Here is a 24,788-nt window from a genome sequence, read left to right as displayed (position 1 = left end):
TCATCCAATTACCCCACCCCCACACCCTTCCCCTCCAGCAACCCTCAGTTTGTTTCCTATGATTAAGAGTCTCTTATGGTTTGTCTCCCTCTCTGATTTTGTCTTGTTTTATTTGTCCCTGTTTGTTTCCTTTTGTAACCAGAATCATGCTGTATGTATTGTTCTTTGATGTGCTTGTTGGAAATGTTCTCAGCTCAGCACACTCCTTTTATCCATTATCCATTCCACAGAATTGAAATTATGGAAGACTTCACAAATTTGCATGTCATCCTTGCACAGGGGCCATGCTCTTCATCTCTGTGTCGTTCCAATTTTAGTGTATGTGCCACTGAAGTGAGCATAGCCATATTTTTCTTTTTTGGGGGAGAGCCAGTAACTTCTATCCAATCTTAAAGGCTGAGACTTCAAACAAGACTAAGAATCACTGACTTAGCAGTTTCCAGCCTATATGAGCCGCAGCATAGTAGTAGCATTGAAGGAAAAAGGGGTCCCAGGGAAAGCAGGAAAAGAGGTGGGGTTGGCTGGAGGAGTAGCCATAATCACTTCCCTCGGCGATCCATTGCTTTGACGAGGACGCTGTAAGCGGACCTTCCAGTGAGCACTAGAGATGGAGAACGCAGCCCTCCAGAAACTGTGCGCTCAGCAGCTGCAGGCAGGGACCTGACCTCCATCACAAGCTGGAATTTGAATGACATTGTCAAGGAAAACAGAAAAGAAGGCCAAGGACAGATCTTTGAATGTATTTAATCTGTCTGCGGTGCCTTTTCCTAAGTGCTTTCTGACATTATTTTTCTCTATGCAGGAAACTCACATTTTGAACTTTAGTTCCTAAAATACATTAAATCACACTGTGGCGGGACAGGAGGGCACGCACATAATGACTACTTATGTGGTTCACTTCTCATCGGAGGAAATTATCTTCTCAAAACGATGGGGTGCACCTGACCCTGTTAGAAAGAGTGTGGGTATTTTTGAGCTAAGTTAGGAAGTGTGTAGGATAATTGTTATCACTCAGTGGTGGAATTTCAGGAACCCACAGAATTTCTCCTTTCTCTGGAGAGGAAGAAAAAGATACCTGTTACTCTTTCCCTGCTCATGCCAGTAAAGCTACTTAAAATATTTGAGTTGAGGGGCGCCTAGGTGGCTCAGTGGGTTAAAGCCTCTGCCTTTGGCTCAGGTCACGATTATGGGGTCCTGGAATCGAGCCCCACATTGGGCTCTCTGCTCGGCAGGGAGCCTGCTTCTCCCTCTCTCTCTGCCTGCCTCTCTGCCTACTTGTGATCTTTGTCCGTCAAATAAATAAATAAAATCTTTAAAAAAAAGAATATTTGAGTTGATACAAATTGATAGCTTCTGTCCCCAATCAATGGTCCCCACCTAGCTATACTGCCGTGTGGTGATACCTCGAAGAATAGTCAACATTTTCCCAAGAGTCTGTGGAATTTTATGCGGGTATGTGATTTCAAGAAGAAAGGAGCAGCAGTTCTGATCAGTCGCACCCAGAAACTACTTAGTTGTCAACGTCATGGAACTCTGTAGAAACAGTAAAATGTCCGTAAATGACCATCACGGTCACCATAGCTAACATGTATTGAGTGCTTGCTTGCTTTTTACCAGACACTGAATTAAGGCCATATATTCATTATCCATTTAATCAGCACACAAATTCCATAAGATAACTTTTGTTTATGGGTCTGATTTTATGGATGCAGAAATTGACACCTAGTGAACAAAATTCATGTTCCTAACTACTGCCAGACTATTCCTGCTTTCCTCTGGGGCAGGACCCCTCTGCAGACCTTCATAGAGCCGCAGTCCAGACTTTGGGCCTGAGACATCCATTCAAGCAGGCCATCGTAAACACCCTTTGATCTTCCAAGGTACACGTGAACTCTGCTTCCCTAGGCATCCTTCTGGTTCTGAACTTTGCCTGTCTGGATCTAAGTGTCCTTATCTTTGAGTGAACTTCAAACATTACTGGCTTCCCTTAGAAGGCAGCTAGGTTTGGTCCCACCACCTATAGACGTTGGGGACGCCACTAAAGAAACAGGCGCCTGGATTAAACACACCCCCAGCAGTGAGACTGGTCCTAAGAAAACACTCAATTTTTTCAGGCAGACAGAAAAAATACTGACAGGTTAGAGACATGGAGATGTACACTCAGGGGTGCCAGGGAGCTAGATCACTGAAGGGGAGCATCAAGATTGGTAAGACTAGGTGTTGTAGGGCAAAAGGCACAGCCCAGAATATCAGGGGCTTCCTGATTGGTGAGAAATTCCAGAAGGGTCAATATTTAAGAACCAAGACAGCTGTCATGGGATGGACTTTCCCCACTTGTAACCCCTGTTATGGGTTGAATTTTGTCCCTTCAAAATTCATATGTTGGAGTCCCAAGCTCTAGTACCTTGGAATGTGATCTTGTTTGTAAATAGGGTCCTTACAGATGTCATTAGTTAAGGTAAGGCCATTATTGGGCGGGGGCAGGGGCGGGGGGAGCTAATCCAATATGACTGGTGTTCTTACAACCTTACAAAAAGGGATAATTTGACAAAGACACACAGAGAATGTCATGGGTGAGGGGCGCCTGGGTGGCTCAGTGGGTTAAGCCTCTGCCTTCGGCTCAGGTCATGATCTCAGGGTCCCGGGATCGAGCATCGGGCTCTCTGCTCGGTGGGGAGCCTTCTTTGCCCCTTCTGCCTGGCTCTCTGCCTACTTGTGATCTCTCTGTCAAATAAATAAATAAAATCTTTAAAAAAAAAAAAAAAGAATGCCATGGGAGAGTGAAGGCAGAGATCAGGGTGATGCTTCTATAAGCCAAGAAATGCCAGAAGGCCAGCAAACCCCAGAAACCAGGAGAGGCACGAAATGGAATCTTCCTTACAGTCCTCAGAAAGCATAGATGCTGCTGACACCTGGGTCTCAGACCTCTAGCTTCGGGAACTGCGAGACAATAAGCATCTGTTGTCGAGGCCACCCAGTTTGCGGTACTTTGTAACACAGCCCTCAAAAACCAACACCCTCCCTTTCTCTATAATTGTAGATCTGTTCCATTCTACTTCTGGCCACTCTAATCCTGGTTTCCTGAATCGAGTCCTCAGAGGAAGCTTATGGAAGCAAGAGCTTTTCCATCAAAATGGCTCCTGCAGAGTTTGCAACGTACGCAGAGCTCATTGGAAGTCAGCAGGCGGAGTGCCATGGGTACTTCCAACCCTGCCTTTGCACTGTGAGGACACTTTGTCCTCTAGGCACCAGGGCTTCAAGGAGGGGGGTCCTCTCTCATGGATCAAACTATTCAACCCCAAGTCTGGAACAGGGTTTTGGCTTAACCTGGCTCCTACAAGTCTTTGTTCTCAGCTTCTCTCCCCTTTCGTTGTCATCAGGCTGTTACCAATTTGCCTGTAGTCACCTGATGAAGGCAGCAGGTTTCCATGGTTACCTACAAGCATGCAGCCAGGTGTCATTCCTCGGAGGCTGCAGGATAAAGCCAATAACAGGGTCTCTGGCACAATAAAAAGGACCTGGATCCAATGATCAAAATGGGGTTCTGGGGACAACTGGGTCTCAGAAGCAAGTCAGAAGCCCAGGAATGAGAGGGGGGCATGAAGGCCGAGGCAGAACAGCAATCCTCCAGTAAGTACTACAGGCTGCCGGCTGCAGACCTCTTGCTATGACCCTGGTGCTACACCCCCCACTTCCTGTACATTATTTCCTTTTGGCCCTTGGTTACTAAAGCCTTCTGTTTTATCGAAAAAGGAACTGAGTTTTACGTGATGTATTAAAGATCACTGAGCAGCTGGTAGGTCAGAGAAAGGATTTGAACCCAGGTGCGGAAGATCTTCCATCTATCCCAGCAGATCTGCTTTCTGTTCTTGTCCACCCCACAGGCTGCTGTGCATGGGCTATTGACAGCCTCTCTTGCCTCTCTCTGCCGCTGAGTCTGTTACTGGAAAGCCCTGCAGATAAAGGGGGTGGGAGGGAGAGGCTACTTCCTGCTGGTTGTGCCCCAGGACAGCCGCTTTTCCAGAATCCTCTTCCATATTTCTCTCTTTGTGGCTGTGAGTTTTGGGCTGCTATTCTTGGCAGTTACTGCTCTTTCCCTTGTGGTTGCCCAGGACCACTCTTTTGTCGGAAAATCCTTAAACCATCTTCTTTCTAATGAGACCCTCACTGGGACAGCAGGTCTGACAGGGCGCTAGTGTCAAGTCCCCGAGTGTTGGGCCAGTGCTCCTTAAACCCCTGCAGCCACAGACGGGACTGGTCTCTGAGATTCGGGGCTGTGGGAAGGTATGCCGAATCTGAGGTGGTTGTCCAGTGGTTTGAGGTGTGCGGAGGGGCCACAGCACAGACTAGAGAATTAAGCAGGTCTGATACTCACCTCTAAGGACTTTCACTTCTCTGGTGGCCTTTCCTGTCCCAGCAGCTCCCTAGTGATGACTTACGACTGTGAGTCTAGCTAACTGTATATTCTTTTTTTTTTTTTTTTAAAGATTTTATTTATTTATTTGACAGAGAGAGATCACAAGCAGGCAGAGAGGCAGGCAGAGAGAGAGAGGAGGAAGCAGGCTCCCTGCTGAGCAGAGAGCCTGATGCGGGGCTCGATCCCAGGACACTGAGATCATGACCTGAGCCGAAGGCAGCGGCTTAACCCACTGAGCCACCCAGGCGCCCCTAACTGTATATTCTGAGTGAATAGTCCCCACCAGATGACTCTCACTTCAGAGACCAGCTCCAATTTTATGGGTTCCCAGGAGCATCCTCACTTCAGACTAGCTGGCTATACATTCAGAGGGTTCTATGACCTCCCTCAATTCTATAATTTGCTAGAACAGCACACTGTACTTATGATTACTGTTTTTTGTTTGTTTGTTTTACATTTTATTTATTTGTCAGAGAGAAAGAGAGCACAAGCAGGGAGTCAGCAGGCAGAGGGAGAAGCAGGCTCCCCACTGAGCAAAGAGCCCAATGTGGGGCTCAGTTGCAGGACCCCCTGATCATGACGTGAGCAGAAGGCAGATGCTTAACTGACTGAGCCACTCAGGGTCCCCACTTACTATTACTATTACTGTTTTATTACAGCACAAGAATACAAATTAAAATCAGTCAAGGAAGAGGCACAAGGGCAGAGTCCAGGAGGGGTTGAAACATAGAGCTTCTGGTCCTCTTTTCCCCATGGGGTCGTGGAGTCCCGACCACGGATGTGTGACAGTATGCTCATAACATTGCCAACAAAGGAAGTTTACCCAAGACTTTAGAGTTTTTACTGGGGCTTGATCATATACTGCCTGTGAGATCAATGCAGTTGATAGGCCGGTTCCAGAAGAGGATTTAACTTGAAATCAGGTTTAGGGTTAGGCATCAGATCATAAGATAAAAGTGACTCTGGATAACATGCAGAGGACTAAAGTACAAGCTCTTGGTTATGATTAAAAATGTACTGGAGGGGTGCCTGGGTGGCTCAGTGTTTAAGCCTCTGCTTTCTGCTCAGGTCATGATCCCAGGGTCTTGGGATCGAGCCCCACATCGGGCTCTCTGCTCGCCAGGGAGCCTGCTTCCTCCTCTCTCTCTGCCTGCCTCTCTGCCTACTTGTGATCTCTGTCTGTCAAATAAATAGATTTTATTTATTTATTTATTAAAATCTTTTTAAACAAATGTACTGGAAGTAGAAAAAAAATATTGATCTTGGTCTTTTTGGGCAGTAGGAGGTCACTGCAAGTGGGTGAAAGAGGTCTTTGCTAAGTCTACAGATTAAATGTAAGCTGAAACATTTCTGTGCATTGTTTTTTCTGACCTGGGCATAAACTCACTCTGCAGTTCTCTTTTTTCTACATTTTTCATATCTCACGGACAACTTATCCCTTTATTTTTAGGTTTATTTCTATTTTTATACATGTAACTCATGTCTATAATAGTATGAAAGTTGCCTAGATTTCTAATAAAAAAAATCAGTCCCCTGCCACATCTCTCTAGACCTCCCGGTTCTACTCCCCAGAGGCAATCACTTTAACTCTTTTAGCTGTTTTTTTCTAATATATATTCCTCTTTCTAAATAGAATATTCTATTTAACTTCTTGACTGACTTAGATACAATCTACTGACTCCCCACGATGGTAGATAAGGATTTCTTTTCTCCATACCACCTTTCCCATTTCCCTTTTTCCTATGTTCCCTGCATAAGCACATCAACAATTTTTGTTATACCAAAGGCAAGTGTTTTCATTATTATGGCCACGCAAATGCTGGTGACCGACAAGCCAAGTTGCTTTCCCGACCACACCCCCTTTCTTCAACAGTTTTCATTTATCCTATGTTAAAAATTGTCATGTGTTTTCCTTTGCTTATTTGTCCATGAATCCATCCAATTTTCCCCAAACATTTCAGTACCTCATCATCTACATACCAACAATGTGCCCCAAATATTTGCATATGCCACTTCCACAGTTTTCCCAGAGCTCCCCCGGAATCTTCCTTTGTGCTCCTATATGGGCAGAATGTTCTCTGGAGCTGTACACAGCTGCCAATCTGGAAATTCCTAGCCTTTTATTTTATGTGTTGCTAAAGTGTTAAAAAACAAACAAACAAACAAACACTGATGCTCATACACTATACATTCTAAAGTGATTTTTTCATAATAAATCCCTATTTGAATTTTAAATTGTAATCTAATAATTCGCTGTTTTGAAAACTAGAAAATAAAGGAAATGAATGAGGCATTTCATCTGCCATTCTGCTTTTTCTATTCGAACAGTATCCTTGGATAACCACATGGTAGGTAAAGGAAAATTTCTCTTCATGAAACTTCCAGATAACAAATGATAAAAGCATTTTTGAAATAAAATATCAGCGTTTTATAATTCTTTTTTTTTCCTTTTTATTATGTAGGCTCCACACCCAGCATGGAGCCCAACACGTGGCTTAAAGTCATGATTCTGAGATCAAGACCTGAGCTGAGATCAAGAGTCAGGTATTTAACTGACTGAACCACCCAGGTGCCCCACCATTTTGTAATTCTCTTTCTTCTTCTTTTTAAGAAATTTATTTATTTATTTATTTATTTATTTGAGAGAGAGGGGACGTGTGCCTGCACAGGGGGAGGGAGATGGGGGAGGGAGAGGAAAAGGGAGAGAATCTCAAGCAGACTCCATGCTAACCACAGAGCCCCATGCAGGGCTCAATCTCAAAACCCAAGATCATGACCTGAGCTGAAACCAAGAGATGATCACTCCACTGACCGAGCCACGCAGATGCTGCCCACATTGCAATTCTTTTTTAATATTTTATTTATTTGTCAGAGAGAGAGAGAGAGAGAGCACATGCAGGTGGAGCCGGAGGCAGAGGGAGAAGCAGGCTCCCCTCTGAGCAGGGAGCCCGATGTAGGACTCAATCCCTAGACCCTAGGATCATGACCTGAGCTGAAAGCAGACACTTAAACAACTGAACCACCCAGGTGTCCCCCATTTTGTAATTCCTAACAAACTAATGGATCTAGTCACTGAGCACCAATGACTGGTGATGTCATGAAAAGACAACCAGATATTATGTGCGTCCCAGTGAAAGAACTCAATACCACCTATAAAGTAGAGTTGGTTAAAAAAAAAACACACAAAACCCTTGAATCTGATTAAGCATTGATATCCAATTAACAATATACAGGAAATATATATTAAAATTAAAAACAAAAAACCAAAAAAACAAGGGGCACCTGGGTGGCTCAGGTCATGATCCCAGGGTCCTAGAATCAAGCCCCTCATCAGGCTCCTTGCCCTGTGGGGAGCCTGCTTCTCCCTCTCCCTCTGCTGCTCCCCCTGCTTGTGCTTTCTCTTGCTCTCTGTCAAATAAATGAATAAAATCTTAAAAAAAAAAAGAACTCAAGTAAAATTGCACCTCAGGGTGCAGGCAGTAAAACCCAGATTATGGGAAATGTTAGGACAAATAACCTGGTTTATTCAACTAATAAATTGCAAAGAAGAGAAAAATGGGATGGTAATAGAATTTAAAATTTAAAGAGATTTAAAAGACATAATCTACATTACAATATGTGGTCCTTACTTTGGTGGTTCAAACACACTTAAAAAAATTACGACATTCATTTGTGAGACGTTGGAAATTTAAATGCTAAACATTTGATTATTTTGAGATTATTGTTAATAATTTGGGTTGATCAAATTGTTTAATGAAATTCTTATGTTTGGGGCACCTGGGTGGCACAGTCCGTGAAGCATCCAAATTTGGTTTCAGCTCAGGTCGTGGTCTTGGGGTAGTGGAATCACTGGGAGTTGGGTTCCATGCTCAGTGGGGAATCTGCTTGGGATTTCTCTCCCACTGTCTCTGCCCCACTCCACCTCCCCACTCACTCGGGTGCATGCATGCTCTCTTTCTCTCTCGAATAAAAAAAAAAATTCTTATCCTTTTGAAAATACCTAGAAGCACTCTGAACCCTGGATTATTGGGGATTTTTGTGGAGGCATCATCACATAGGTATGATGGATCTTCTCTGGATTGGAGAATGGGGGGTGGGGGGAGGAGGGGCTGAAATTTCCAAGCCTTTAATCATGGCTTGGTCTTTCTTGTGACCATCCAGGAACCCACCAAGGGTCACCTCATGAGAATAAAAGATATTCCTATCATGGAGAAAATGACAAAGATCTTTGGAGCTCTATGTCAGGAACCAGGGTCAAAGACTACATGTTAGAAAAAAAAATTCCTCTCCTACCCCCGTTTACAAGAGTTTTAGGAGTTCTGTGCCAGGAACCAAGGGCAGAGATCAATATATGTATTTCTTATTTTTTCTTATTTATTCCATAAAATGGTATCTCACTTTTAACATTGTGATACAACTTCCAAGATTTTGTTGTGATGATACCTTATTAAAAAAAAAACCCAGCATCAGTGATCCCAATAGTTAACATTTATGGAGTCCCAGGCACTGTGTTAAAAGCTTTCTGTGCATTATCTCATTCCGTGCTTACCACAACCTTATGAGGTTGATATTATTATTGGCTCTATTTCATAAACGAGGAAACTAAGGCCCTATTTCAAGTCAGTGGAAAGTCCCAGACTCCCACCCAAGGATATTTAAGTGCAGAGCCTGTGCTTTTAACCTCTAAGCTATCTTTCCTCTAAATTAGGAAATTAGGTTTGAGCAAGATCATTTATTTGTTTATACCACTGCCTTGTTCCAGAAAGGATTTCAGGCATCTTGTTAAGTAACTTGTCCAAGATCACCCAGACAATAAGTGGAAGGGCCAGGAATCAAATCTCTTTCTCTCATGAACTGTATAAACTAAGTGAGATAACACAGATGTAGACCCACATCATATATTTCCTCATAAACATGGGAAGGGGAAATGGGGACATTTTCTTTGGCTGGTTTTCATTTTCATTCTGGTTAGACGTGTTCTCAGCGTTAGAGTCCCTTGCATTATCTTTAGAGAAAGAATGAATAGGGCAAGAGGGATTCCAGAATAACAGGACTGGGCAGTTCCGACATGGGCTGCCCATGACAAGTTGAGGGAAGCAAAAGGCCCAGACTATGGTGAGAGACATGCTTGGTACATGCAGGCAACCTGTAAACACGGCTTAGTAAATACAGTCTTTTTTTTTTTTTTAAGATTTTATTTATTTATTTGATATACAGAGATCACAAGTAGACAGAGAGGCAGGCAGAGAGAGAGAAAGAGAGGAGGAAGCAGGCTCCTTGCTGAGCAGAGAGCCTGATGCGGGGCTCGATTCCAGGACCCTGAGATCATGACCTGAGCCGAAGGCAGAGGCTTTAACCCAGGCACCCCAGTAAATACAGTCTTCAGGAGGAAAGGAGAGAGAGAGAGCGAGCAAAGAGAGGGTAGTCTAAGGAGACAAAAGAGAGGAGCCATCTGTTCTGGGAAGTGGGGAGAAGGCAAAGTGGTGAGGGTTGGGGAGGGCACTTACACCTGCTCAAGTGTGAGAATAAAAATAATTATTGAATTTGGTTGTACACGGTTTCAAAGAAGAAAAGTATGAAAGGAAAACACCACCCAAACAGCCGTCTTTTAAAAACTGCATGTCCTAAAAGTCACTTATCTCAACTCAAGGACAGTCCCTGCAAATCTGAGCAATCGAGTTTTGTCAATCCCTCTGGGTCCTCTCTTCTTGAGTTGCCCTCCTAAGGCAAATATTTAATCCATTTTTTTTACCCCTAAGACTCAGTCCACATGAGGTTGTATAAAGAACTATCTTTTCTTGGCAATAACTTGAAAAATAAATAGAATGAAATATATACTCATTCTTTTTTCTATGCCTAAACAGTGACACATTCATTTGTTTTCAGTTTGAATTATTGTAAAAACATCACAGGACTTGTTCTTAATCTCTCTCTCTCTCTCTCTCTCTCTCTCTCTTTCTTTCTTCCATCTTCTTTCTTTCTTTCCTTCTTTCTCTCTTTCCTTTTAATGAAGGAGCCTGTCTCAACTTAGTATCCTTAACCAAACATGCTTTAGTCTCAGGGCAAGAACTGGCTATAAAGAAAGTACGGTTCTTTTAATAGCAGCTCTTTTGCCCTGGCTGTTCACGGAAAGCTAACTATGAAGGCAAGTTGCATTTGAAACTTCTCATTAAGAACCATGATGTTTTACTTAAGTTGGACTGTGCCCCTTGGATAATGTGAAACAGAAGTCACTTATTGAGAGGCAGGGACAGGAAGAGGAAATGGCTGACCTATAACTAGAGTTCTCCAAAGGTGGTAGGTACATTTATTAATCTCTTGGGACCTATATTCAGTCAGCAACTTGAGCTGCCTAGCACATGTGTCGAGTAATGTTTAAATCGTTAGAGTGCACATATAGGAATTTAACATTGCAGAAATTTATTTTTTTTTTTCGCCATCCCTCCTCTCTAGACATTTCCTTTTTTGCCTAAACTGTGCAAATAACATTAAAAAAAAAAAAGAGGCAACTCAATTCAGCCTTGTCGGATAGAATCCTGTGGAATATTGATCCTTAGAACTTCTCTTTTGCACCAGACATGGACAAAGAGTCCTCTGTTCTCAGTCAATTAATCCAGGGCAAAGAAATTTCCATATCTTCTGTGTTTAGTGTGGAGTTGTTCCTTCTTTTTTCAAAGGTGGCATAATGTATATATTTATTTTTAAATATATGTATATTCCATTTTTTAAAGGTAAGTAATTTAATCTTGTTTTAAGGATTCAAAAAACACTTCTCTGAGGTAATGGAAGGAGTTGCAAATTCTGCAAAGTAAATGACAAAACCATCGTGTTCTAGAAATACATAGAAACATGCAAATCATAGAAAATGTAACATTATGATCACCAGTGTCTAAAAGCTTGACCTACATTAAATTTAATCCCTCACTGACTACTTTGTAATGCCTCAGGTCCAATGCAAACATCAGCCCTGACACAAATGCAACAGAGTCACAAATGTATTAGCCTTAACTGCCCGATAAAATGATTTGAGAACTAGAAGATGTGTGCCCTGGTACTATTTTTAAAAATTATGACTGGTAAGACAGTCTCAGCTCTGAGAAGTCTTGAAAGAAAAATGACTCATTCCATAAAGGCATTTTTATAAGGCAAGTGGATTTAGAATATAATGGTGACATTTAGTCATTATAAAGGAGATAATTTCATGAAGACTAATTTCATATTTATAACAGCATCATTGTCAATTAAATTTTTGTAAAGAGTAAAAGTGAATCAAAGGTCCTCGGTGAGCAAAGAAAGATGAAGTGGAAGCTCTGTAACGGGTTAGTTAGAGGTTAGAAGAGAGAAGAAGGAAAACAGAGGGAGGATTGTACTAATTGTTGCAGTTTTTCGTTTCTAATTCCACTGATGCTTGGGTGGCATCACAGCATTGTAGCAGAATCAAAGCCCTTAGGATTATATAAATATATATAAGTCCAGGATTCTGTGGCCAAATCGTCTTGTGGATTTCATTGTCACCTTTATTTTTCTCTTTGGATTACCCATCCCTTGTACTAGTTTTTCTTGTGCAAAGCTTCCTGAAGAGTTTGTTTTGTTACAATTTTTGGTTAGTGACCCGTCCTTGAGAGACAGTTGTTTACTACATTCTAAAAAAGCCACACACAAGGAGTGTCTCCATTGTTCTTCGCTTACACATTCCAATCTATTCAAATTGTGGGCCAACTTGTTTTTCTATTGTTTGCAGTCTATAGCCTCATATATCCTGCATTACCTTCTGAGGACAATGCAGGTATTGTAAATGTCAGAAACATACGTAAGTAATCAAACACCGTGGTATAACATGTTGTGCCAAGAATGTATTTTTCACACATGTGTGTTAGTGAAGAAATAAAACCCTGAAAGTAAAGTATTTTCTATTAGGCTACTTAATACAGAAATGGTGAGTGCCCTGGAGCAAAAATTAATTGATGTTTAGGCATAACTGAGTGACTTTTAATTGAAACCTGGCTTATTTTACCAGGGCAAATCTGGGAGCTAAATCACATTTTGAGTCTATGGATTTATGACTAGAGTAAGTTTATGCTGAATTAGCTTTTATAGAATGTTCTTTCTTAGAAAAATAGCATTAGCTCCAAAATACATGTTCTTTGGTCAGTTTATTGCACCCAAAACAAAATTACTGAAATTTGACAATAGCATGAAACATTCACCTTAATTAATAATAGTACATATTTGAGAGTAAATTATGTTTAATAATTGTTTCCTAAGGTCCCAACACCACCAGAGTAGCAAACAACTATTTCATTTTTAGGACAGAGAATATGAAGCTTTACCCTTTAATTATGAAGGCTAAGTTTTACTGAAACTGTTCAGTAGTCCCCCTTTATCTGCAGTCTTGCTTTCTGCCATTTCAGTTTCCTGCAGTCAGCTATCATCTGGAAGCAAATGATCTTTCTGATGGATTCTCAGAACGTCCATAGCAGTCTAACACTATGTCACAACACCTACATCATTCACCTCACTTTGTCTCCTCACATAGGCATCCTAATTTCACATCATCAGGAGAAGAAAGGTAAATATAGTGATGTGGGAAACAAAGACAGAAGAAAAATTATTAAATTTCCTTACTACTCACAGCCCACTGACAAGTCCTTGAAATGGGCAGTGTGACATTCCTCTAGGGACTCAACTGACTCGAGGTTGACACTTTGCTAAGGGCAAAAGGCAATCCTAGCGTGACACCCGTCCACACCCATCCTGTAAGCGTATTTTAACATACAAAAATTCCTTTGGAAACTTTCTTTATCTCTACCTCCCAAGATAGATGTTGACAATCATCCCCCAAGCAGATGGCCCACCGATATACATCTGAAGGGTCTCATGATTAAGGTTTTATGAGATGGCAATAAATGACCCTTCCCAACAATACCTAGCCCTCTCAAGGTCCTGGAAACCTTTCTTCCAAAATTCCTTAGAGACTTACGCTATCTCTAAACCCCTTCCAACTTGAAAGTATATAATGGGACACTCTTCCTGACCCCAGTGCACCTCTTTCTGCCCATGGGGTCCTGTCCCCATGCTTTAATAAAATCACCTTTTTGCACCAAAGACGTCTCAAGAATTCTTGGCAATTGGCTTCAAATCCTAACGTCTTTTCTACATCATGTAAGACAATATTTTGAGAGAGAGAAACCACATTCACATTAACTTTTATTATAGCATAGTGTTATAATTATTCTATTTCATAATTAGTCTGCTGTTACGTGCCTCACTTGCATATTAAACTGTATTGAAGAAAAGGCAAGATGGTGGAGGAGTAGGAGAACTGAATTTTATCTCGGCCCAGGAATTCAGCTAGACAGTTATCGAACCATTCTGAGCACCTACAAACTCAACAGGAGATCAAAGAAAAGAAGAGCAGCAATTCAATGAACAGAAAAGCCACCACTTTTCTGGTGGTGGGACCAGAAGGTAGGACTTGTGCAGAAGCGAATCCGATGTGATATACGGGAAGCTAGACCATGGGGGAAAGGGAGGGAGCCTCCGTTATCACGGCAAGTAATAGAACAGCAGAGCACAAAATCGGAACTTTTAGGGACGCCTGGGTGGCTCAGTGGGTTGAGCCGCTGCCTTCGGCTCAGGTCATGATCCCAGCGTCCTGGGATCGAGTCCCACATCGGGCTCCTTGCTCAGCAGGGAGCCTGCTTCTCCCTCTGCCTCTGCCTGCCACTCTATCTGCTTGTGCTCACTCTCGCGCTCTCTCTCTCTCTCTGACAAATAAGTAAATAAAATCTTTAAAAAAAAAAAATCGGAACTTTTAGAAGTCTGCTCTGCAGAGGAATGTCACTAAAGTGGCTAAGTAGGGGTGGGGGGTAGGGAGGATGGGGAGAAACCCTCCCTGGGACAGTGTGGTCTCAAGACCCTCAGGGTCACAGAAGGACTGCGGTGCCTAAGTGCATCAGAGCTCCCAGGTATCAGAGCGGGGAAACCAGCTGCAAAGACGGAGCTGAGGAGGGGGCTATCAGCTTGGGGTTGCCATAAACCATGATCCCTGGCACAGTCGGACCACTGCTCTTTGAACAGGGACCCCACAAGTGGCAGATCCGGGGAGACTCACCTCCCTTGCTTCCTCCGGGGGAGCGGCATGGGAGTGCATGGCAGGAACCTGATGGGTTTGGACACTCCAAACGGGGCCATGCACCAGAGATAGAAATGCTCAGTCATAGGCTGGGTGAGCACAGAGTGCAGCCTTTGACGAGGAAGACAGGATGGATTGACTGCTTTTCTCTGAGGGCTCACTGAGCAAGGGGGCCCTGAACTCTCAGCTCTTCCAGGTCAGAGATTAGGAGGCTGCCATTTTCATTCTCCTCCTCCGAAGCGGTACAGAAAGCGTTTAGGGAACAAAAGCTCTGAGAGCGAACCCCAGCAGATTACATAGCCCAGCCCCTGACAAGGGCAGTGCAGTTCTGCCTAGGTCAAAGACATTTGAGGATCACTGCAACAGGCCCCTGCCCCCGAAGATCACATCCAGCCAAGACCAAGTTCACCAATCAATGAGAACTGCCGAACTCCAGACCTAGGGAAATACAGCAAAAAGAATTCATGGCTTCCCCCTTCCATGATTCTTTAGTCTTTCAAAGTTAAATTTTTAAAGTTTTCTTTCTTTTTTCTTTTTTTAAACTTTTTTTCCTATTTTAACCAACATCTTACCAATACCTTTTTTTTTTTTTTTAAAGATTTTATTTATTTATTTGTCAGAGAGAAATCACAAGTAGGCAGAGAGGCAGGCAGAGAGAGAGGAGGAAGCAGGCTCCCTGCTGAGCAGAAAGCCCGATGCGGGGCTTGAACACAGGACCTGGGATCATGACCTGAGACGAAGGCAGCGGCTTAACCCACTGAGCCACCCAGGCGCCCTACCAATACCTTTTTAAAAAATCTTTTTAAATTTTCATATTTACAGTCATTTTATCCCTCCATTGTATTTAAATTTATTTTTTAATATACGTGTAAGTTTTTCTTTATTTCAAATTTTGGGATACAGTTTCTTCTAACAGACCAAAATAGACCCTCAATCTAGTGTAGGGCTTTGTTCTAGTCTCCTGCCTGATCACATTATCTGCCCTCCATCTTTTTCTTTAAATTTTTTTCTCTTTTTCAACCAACTTCTTTTTTTTTTTTTTTTAAGATTTTATTTATTTATTTGATGGAGAGAGAGATCACAAGCAGGCAGAGAGGCAGGCAGAGAGAGAGGGAGAAGTAGGCTTCCTGCTGAGCAGAGAGCCTGATGCGGGGCTCAATCCCAGGACCCTGAGATCATGACCTGAGCCGAAGGCAGAGGCTTTAACCCACTGAGCCACCCAGGTGCCCCTTCAACCAACTTCTTATCTTATTGATTCCTTTTTTTAATTTTCATCTTTACAGTCATATTGCATCCCTTCATTGTATTTACCTTTATTTTTGTGTACATATATATATAAGTTTATCTTTCTTTAAAATTTTGGGAGGCAGTTTCTTCTAACAGACCCAAATATACCCAAAATCCAGTGTGTGGGTCTGTTCTTTTCACCAGTCTGATCATATTTTTTTTTTCCTTTCTTCCCCCCTGCCCCAGTTGTGGGTCTCTTCTGATTTGTTTAGTGTATATTTTTCTGGGGGTCATTATTACCCTTTTAGCATTTTGTTCTCTCATTCATCTATTCTTCTCTGGACAAAATGACAAAGCAGAAAAACTCACCTCAAAAAAAAGAACAAGAGGCAGTACCAACTGCCAGGGACCTAATCAATACAGACATTAGTAAGAGGTTGAAACTAGAGTTCTCAGCAGGGAGCCTGCTTCTCCCTCTGCCTCTGCCTGCCACTCTATCTGCTTGTGCTCACTCTCGCGCTCTCTCTCTCTCTCTGACAAATAAGTAAATAAAATCTTTAAAAAAAAAAAATCGGAACTTTTAGAAGTCTGCTCTGCAGAGGAATGTCACTAAAGTGGCTAAGTAGGGGTGGGGGGTAGGGAGGATGGGGAGAAACCCTCCCTGGGACAGTGTGGTCTCAAGACCCTCAGGGTCACAGAAGGACTGCGGTGCCTAAGTGCATCAGAGCTCCCAGGTATCAGAGCGGGGAAACCAGCTGCAAAGACGGAGCTGAGGAGGGGGCTATCAGCTTGGGGTTGCCATAAACCATGATCCCTGGCACAGTCGGACCACTGCTCTTTGAACAGGGACCCCACAAGTGGCAGATCCGGGGAGACTCACCTCCCTTGCTTCCTCCGGGGGAGCGGCATGGGAGTGCATGGCAGGAACCTGATGGGTTTGGACACTCCAAACGGGGCCATGCACCAGAGATAGAAATGCTCAGTCATAGGCTGGGTGAGCACAGAGTGCAGCCTTTGACGAGGAAGACAGGATGGATTGACTGCTTTTCTCTGAGGGCTCACTGAGCAAGGGGGCCCTGAACTCTCAGCTCTTCCAGGTCAGAGATTAGGAGGCTGCCATTTTCATTCTCCTCCTCCGAAGCGGTACAGAAAGCGTTTAGGGAACAAAAGCTCTGAGAGCGAACCCCAGCAGATTACATAGCCCAGCCCCTGACAAGGGCAGTGCAGTTCTGCCTAGGTCAAAGACATTTGAGGATCACTGCAACAGGCCCCTGCCCCCGAAGATCACATCCAGCCAAGACCAAGTTCACCAATCAATGAGAACTGCCGAACTCCAGACCTAGGGAAATACAGCAAAAAGAATTCATGGCTTCCCCCTTCCATGATTCTTTAGTCTTTCAAAGTTAAATTTTTAAAGTTTTCTTTCTTTTTTCTTTTTTTAAACTTTTTTTCCTATTTTAACCAACATCTTACCAATACCTTTTTTTTTTTTTTTAAAGATTTTATTTATTTATTTGTCAGAGAGAAATCACAAGTAGGCAGAGAGGCAGGCAGAGAGAGAGGAGGAAGCAGGCTCCCTGCTGAGCAGAAAGCCCGATGCGGGGCTTGAACACAGGACCTGGGATCATGACCTGAGACGAAGGCAGCGGCTTAACCCACTGAGCCACCCAGGCGCCCTACCAATACCTTTTTAAAAAATCTTTTTAAATTTTCATATTTACAGTCATTTTATCCCTCCATTGTATTTAAATTTATTTTTTAATATACGTGTAAGTTTTTCTTTATTTCAAATTTTGGGATACAGTTTCTTCTAACAGACCAAAATAGACCCTCAATCTAGTGTAGGGCTTTGTTCTAGTCTCCTGCCTGATCACATTATCTGCCCTCCATCTTTTTCTTTAAATTTTTTTCTCTTTTTCAACCAACTTCTTTTTTTTTTTTTTTAAGATTTTATTTATTTATTTGATGGAGAGAGAGATCACAAGCAGGCAGAGAGGCAGGCAGAGAGAGAGGGAGAAGTAGGCTTCCTGCTGAGCAGAGAGCCTGATGCGGGGCTCAATCCCAGGACCCTGAGATCATGACCTGAGCCGAAGGCAGAGGCTTTAACCCACTGAGCCACCCAGGTGCCCCTTCAACCAACTTCTTATCTTATTGATTCCTTTTTTTAATTTTCATCTTTACAGTCATATTGCATCCCTTCATTGTATTTACCTTTATTTTTGTGTACATATATATATAAGTTTATCTTTCTTTAAAATTTTGGGAGGCAGTTTCTTCTAACAGACCCAAATATACCCAAAATCCAGTGTGTGGGTCTGTTCTTTTCACCAGTCTGATCATATTTTTTTTTTCCTTTCTTCCCCCCTGCCCCAGTTGTGGGTCTCTTCTGATTTGTTTAGTGTATATTTTTCTGGGGGTCATTATTACCCTTTTAGCATTTTGTTCTCTCATTCATCTATTCTTCTCTGGACAAAATGACAAAGCAGAAAAACTCACCTCAAAAAAAAGAACAAGAGGCAGTACCAACTGCCAGGGACCTAATCAATACAGACATTAGTAAGAGGTTGAAACTAGAGTTTATAGTTTATATATAAACTATAACTATAGTTTATATATAAACTATAACTATAGTTTATATATAAACTATAACTATAGTTTATATATAAACTATAACTATAGTTTATATATAAACTATAACTATAGTTTATAGATACATAAACTATATATCTATAGTTATATATAACTATAGGTTAGTTTATAGAATATATATATAATATATATAAAGATATTAGCTGGGCTTGAATAAAGCATAGAAAATACTAGAGAATCCCTTTCTGAAGAAATAAAAGAACTAAAATCTAACCAAGTTGGAATCAAAAAGACTATTAATGAGGTGCAATAAAAAAAAATGGAGCCTCTTACTGCTAGGATAAATGAACCAGAAGAGAGAAATAGTGATATAGAAGACCAACTCATGGAGAATAAAGAAGCTGAGAAAAAGAGAGATAAACAACTACTGGATCATGAGGGGAGAATTCAAGATATAAATGATACCATAAGATGAAACAATATTAGAATAATTGGGATCCTGGAAAAAGAAGAAGAAAGAGGGAGGGCAGAAGGTATATTGGCACAAATTATTGCAGAGAACTTCCCTAATTTGGGGAAGGAAACAATTATTTGGGGAAGGAAATAATCATCAAAATCCAGGATGCACAAAGAACCCCCATCAAAATCAATAAAAATAGTTCAACACCCCATCACCTAGTAGTAAAACTTATAAGTCTCTCAGTAGATGCAGAAAAAGCACTTGACAAAGTACAGCATCCTTTCTTGATCAAAACTCTTCACAGTGTAGGGACAGAGGGTACATATCTCAATATCATAAAAGCCATCCATGAGAAACCCACAAAGAATATCATTCTCAATGGGGAAAAATTGAGAACGTTTTCCCTAAGGTCAGGAACACAGCAGTGCTGTCCACTCTCACCACTGCTATTCAACATAGTACTAGAAACCCTAGCCTCAGCTCTTAGACAACAAAAAGAAACAAAAGGCATCGTAATCGGCAAAGAAGTCAAACTCTCACTCTTTGAGGATGATATGATACTTTATGTAGAAAACACAAAAGACTCAACCCCAAAGCCACTAGAACTCATACAGGAATTCAGTGAAGTGTCAGGATAAAAAATCAGTGCACAGAAATCAGTTGCATTTCTATACACCAACAAGACAGAAGAAAGAGAAATTAAGGAGCTGATCCCATTTATAATTGCACCTAAAACCATAAGATAACTAGGAATAAACCTAACCAAAGAGGCAAAGAATCTGTACTCAGAAAATTATACTCATGAAAGAAATTGAGGAAGACACAAAGAAATGGAAAAACATTCCGTGCTCATGGGTTGGAAGAACAAATATTGTGAAAATGTCTATACTACCTAGAGAAATCTACACATTTAACACAATCCCTATCAAAATACCATCAACTTTTTTCACATAACTGGAACAAATAATCCTAAAATTTGTATGGAGCCAGAAAAGACCCCGAATAGCCAGAGGAATGTCGAAAAAGAAAAACAAAGCCATTGGCATCGCAATTCCGGACTTCAAGCTCTATTACAAAGTGTAATCTTCAAAACAGTACGATACTGGCACAAAAACAGACATATAGATCAATGGAACAGAATAGAGAGCCCAGAAATGGACCCTCAACTCTATGGTCAACTAATCTTCAAAAATGCAGGAAAAATTGTCCAGTGGAAAAAAGACAGTCTCTTCAATAAATGGTGTTGGGAAAATGGACAGCCACATGCAGAAGAATGAAACTGGACCACTTCCTTACACCATACACAAATATAGACTCAAAATAGATGAAAGGCCTCAATGTGAAACAGGAATCCACCAAAATCCTTGAGGAGAACACAGGCAGGAACCTCTTCAACCTCAGCTGCAGCAACTTCCTCCTAGAAACATTGCCACAGGCAAGGGAAGCAAGGACAAAAATGAACTATTGGGACTTCATCAAGATAAAAACCTTTTGCACAGCAAGAGAAATAGTCAGCAAAACCAAAAGACAACCGACAGAGTGGGAGAAGATATTTGCAAATGACATATCAGATAAAGGGCTAGTATCCACCATCTATGGGGAACTTATCAAACTCAACACCCAAAGAACAAATAATCCAATCAAGAAATGGGCAGAGGATATGAACAGACATTTCTGCAAAGAAGACATCCAAATGGCCAACAGACACATGAAAAAGTGCTCAATATCACTCAGCATCAGGGAAATACAAATCAAAACTACAGTGAGATACCACCACACACCAGTCAGAATGGCTAAAATGAACAAGTCAGGAAACAACAAGTGTTGGCAAGGATGCAGAGAAAGGGGAACCCTCCTACACTGTTGGTGGGAATGCAAGCTGGTACAACTAGTCTGGAAAACAGCATGGAGTTTCCTCAAAAAGTTGAAAATAGAGCTCCCCTACAACCCAGCAATTGCACTACTGGGTACTTACCCCAAAGACACAAATGTAGTGATCTGGAGGGCACATGTTCCCCAATGTTTATAGTAGCAATGTCCACAATAGCCAAACTATGGGAAGAGCCTAGATGTCCATCAACAGATGAATGGATAAAGAAGATGTTTTATATATCTACAATGGAATATTATGCAGCCATCAAAACCCCCCAAAATCTTGCCATTTGAAATGACATGGATGGAACTAGAGGCTATTATACTAAGTGAAATAAGTCAGTCAGAGAAAGGCAAATATCATATGACCTCATTGATTAGAGGAATTTGAGAAACACAGAGGATCATAGGGGAAGGGAGAGAAAAATGAAACAAGATAAAGCCAGAGAAGGAGACAAACCTCAAGAGACTCTTGGTCTCAGCAAACAAACTGAAGGCTGCTGGAGGGCAGTGGGAAGGATGGGATGCTGGAGTGATGGACATTGGGGAGGGTATGTGCTATGGTGAGTGCTGTGAACTGTGTAAGACTGATGAATCACAGACTTGTACCCCTGAAACAAATAATACATTATACATTAATTAAAAAAAAGAAGAAGAACCTTAAGAAAAACAAAACAAACAGAAAAAACCTGCATTGTAGGTACATGTGTATAGGCATATCTTGTTTTATTGCACTTCACTTTATTGTGATTCACAAATATGGGTTGTTGTTTTTTGTTGTTGTTTTTGTTGTTTTTTTTACAAATTGAAGGTTTGTGGCAACCCTGTGGGAAGCAAGTCTGTAGGCTCCATTCTTCCAATAACATTTGCTCATTTTTTGTCTCTGTGTCACATTTTAGTAATTTTCACAATATTTCAAGTTTTATCATTATTGTTCTAGTGATCTGTGATCAGTGATTACCTCACTGAAAGCTCAGATGATGGCTAGCATTTTTTAAAGCAATATTTAAAAATTAAAGTATATACATTGTGGGATGCATGGGTGGCTCTGTCGGTTAAACATCTGCCTTTGGCTCAGGTCATGATCCTGGGGTCTTGGGATCAAGTCCCTCATGGGGCTCCCTGCTCAGCGGGGAGTCTGCTTATCCCTCTTCCTTTGCCTCTCTCCCCAACTTGTGCTCTATCGCTCTCTCTCAAATGAATAAATAAAATCTTAAAAAAAATAAAGTATATACATTGGGTTCCTTTAGGCATAATGCTATTGCACAGTTAACAGACTACAGTACAGTGTAAACATAACTTTTATACGCAATGGGAAACCAAAAAATTCATTTGACTTGCTTTATTGCAATATTCCCTTTATTGTGGTGGTCTGGAACCGAACCCACAATATCTCCAAAGTATACGAAGAAACATGGTATATATAGGGATCAGAACTATCTGCGGTTTCAGGCATCCACTGGGGGTCTTGGAACATAGCCCCACGGGTAAGGGGAGTGGAGAGGAGACTACTGCAGTATATTGTTATAAGACCTATTTTCTTTGTGAGCATCTGCTTTGTATTTTCATTCATTCCTTGGGGTTTGTAGCTTGGTAAAAATACAAATGGCAAATATATTTATCTAAAAAAACCCCCAAACAAACAACAACAACAACAAAAACTGACTCTTCTAACTCCCCAGTTGGAATTTTAGAAGATCAAAAGGAAAGTAAGCGATAAACGCTAAATTTTTTAAAGGATAAAAGAGCAGAATGCCTGGCTCATTTACTTCTAATTAAGACCAGCATGAAACCATAAAAATGGAAATGTGCTTATGTAACCCATGGAAATCTAACTAATCGAGAGAAAAAAATCGGCCCTCACTGGATATGTCAATATAGAGCTTTGCAATATAAGAAAAGAAAAAGTGACCAAAATAATAAGATCCAATGGTAATTTCCTGGTCTTTAAATAGTTTTTCTCTACCACATACAGCTCAGAAACCTGAGCTTACAGACCCAAATTAATTAAGTTAATATCCACAGATGATGGTCTGCCTCTTAGGGGAAAACGACGGTGAACACATTACACAGAGACATTCATTTGTTCATTCACCCACAAAGTCATTCAGCAGTTAGCGTGTGCCAAGCACCGTGCACAGTTTCCCCAAGTGCCAAATGCCTAATGGAATAGGGTGAATTATCGAGACTCTGCGGTGAAATGATAAGTGTAAGTGTAGATTGCCTTTCATTTCCAACTCATCATTTCATTGAAATTCATACTTTTAGACATTTTCTCTCATACTGAAGGCTAAATATAATTTTTTAGAAAAAGTTTAATTTTAGATCTTCCACTGTATAGACTCAGTCTGAAAATGTTCTTTCACATTGTCCCAAGTGAATTATCCCACGTTTTCAGGTCTGTGTTCTGAGGCTGTCAGGCCTCTGTCAAAGCCTTGTTTAAGCCACTGTCTGTTAAAAGGGTTAGTAAGATAGCTGCAGATGTTAAGATCATGTGGGTCAGTGTTATTACTTTGATCAGAGATTTTTACCCAATCAAGAGAACCAAATCTGACATCTACTCAAAGTAATGGATCAGTTGGTGGCAATATATACTCTTCTTTCTGGGTTATCTGCTTATGTACCTGTCACTGCTAATCTCTCTTTCTAGTCTAAAAAAATTAGACTTCTTGGCATCCCTCTTGAGCCTTCCCCCACTGTCTACAATAGTCTCTGTTAGTATTCAGATAAGACTTCCTAGATTTGTTTTTGTTTTGTTTTGTTTTGTTTTGTTTAGAGTTGGACCCTCGTTTTAGCTCCTTGATTTGAATTCTCTAATTCTGGTGAAATAGGATTCTCCAGTATTAAATCAAGATGTCTCCAGGGTAACAGAGCAGAGAAGTGGTAAGATATGCTAAATTAGGCTGTGAGCCATTTCAAATATTATGTAGAAAGCAAGCAACCAGGAATAATCAAAGGCACCATAGAATTTCAAAGGAGAGTACTCCTTGAATGAACATATATTGAAGAAATAAAATGCATGTAGAACAGAGCCAGACATATTATCTTTTGTGAAACAAAGAAAGGGGGGGGATAGATTCATATTTGATTATATTTGCATGAAGAAACACTGGAAGAATAAACCCAAAACAATAAAAATTATTATCCATTAAGTGAAAGAGCTGGAGTGGGGTAAGGGAAGGAATGGAATTTGTGTATACCATTTTATTTAGTTTTGAATTTTGAATAATGAAAGACAAAAATAAGTTGAAACAAAAAGCATTTGGAAGATGGGGCTCCTCAGTCTAGATCAGGATCTATGAAGTTATCTTCAGGCCTTTCTAGGGGATCCTCAGGCCAACTGCCTCCACCAGTCCCATGTATTTCCAACCGACTCCCCAATCTTGCTCAGGTACTCAATTTTCTGCAGCTTCTATTTGTTTGTATTTGATGCAGATGTCAGAAAACTCGATTCAAACTAAGCTAAGCAAAAAAATAAAAATTAAACTATTGAGTGAGCTAAGCTGGAAAGTCCAGGCATAGCTTTTCAGGCACAGCTTAATTCAGGCATTAAATTACAGAATACTGGGATCCAGTCATCAGCTCTGCTTCCTGAGTTAGTTCAGTTCTGCAGCAGCCCGGGGTCTTTGGCACCTATGGGGAATCAATACCATGACAACCAGTTACAGAAGAAAGACCACCTTTTCCTCTAAGAGCTCCAGTAAAAGTCCCAGATTTGAGTCTAATGGGTTTTGATTGGTCTATTTTGAATCACGTGCTTACCTCCCAGCCCATTGCTGTAATCCAAGGGTTAGCACGCTACCATTGGCTTAGCTGAGGTCACATGTTGCACTGTGAAAGCAGGAGTGAAGTCAGCTTCCTGTGAATTTTGTTGGTGGAAAGGAGAGAAATAATCCCCCAACGTGAAGCTGGGGTGTATTGTCAGGAAGGGATGTTAGGTGCTGGATGGTAAAAACACTAAATGTCTACCACCCCACCCTCTCAGAAAGACTGCCTTGTCCTTTAGGGACTTTACTCATAGTACTCACTCCTACCAGACGTCTCAAGTTTTGGGGGGGGGACAACCAAAAGTAGCTTTTTTGAAGAGA

The sequence above is a fragment of the Enhydra lutris genome, unplaced genomic scaffold (assembly GCF_002288905.1).
Source record: "Enhydra lutris kenyoni isolate GAN:26980312 unplaced genomic scaffold, ASM228890v2 scaffoldscaffold26, whole genome shotgun sequence".
Classification (NCBI taxonomy): Eukaryota; Metazoa; Chordata; class Mammalia; order Carnivora; family Mustelidae; genus Enhydra; species Enhydra lutris.
Note: the sequence above shows the minus strand (reverse complement) of the source record.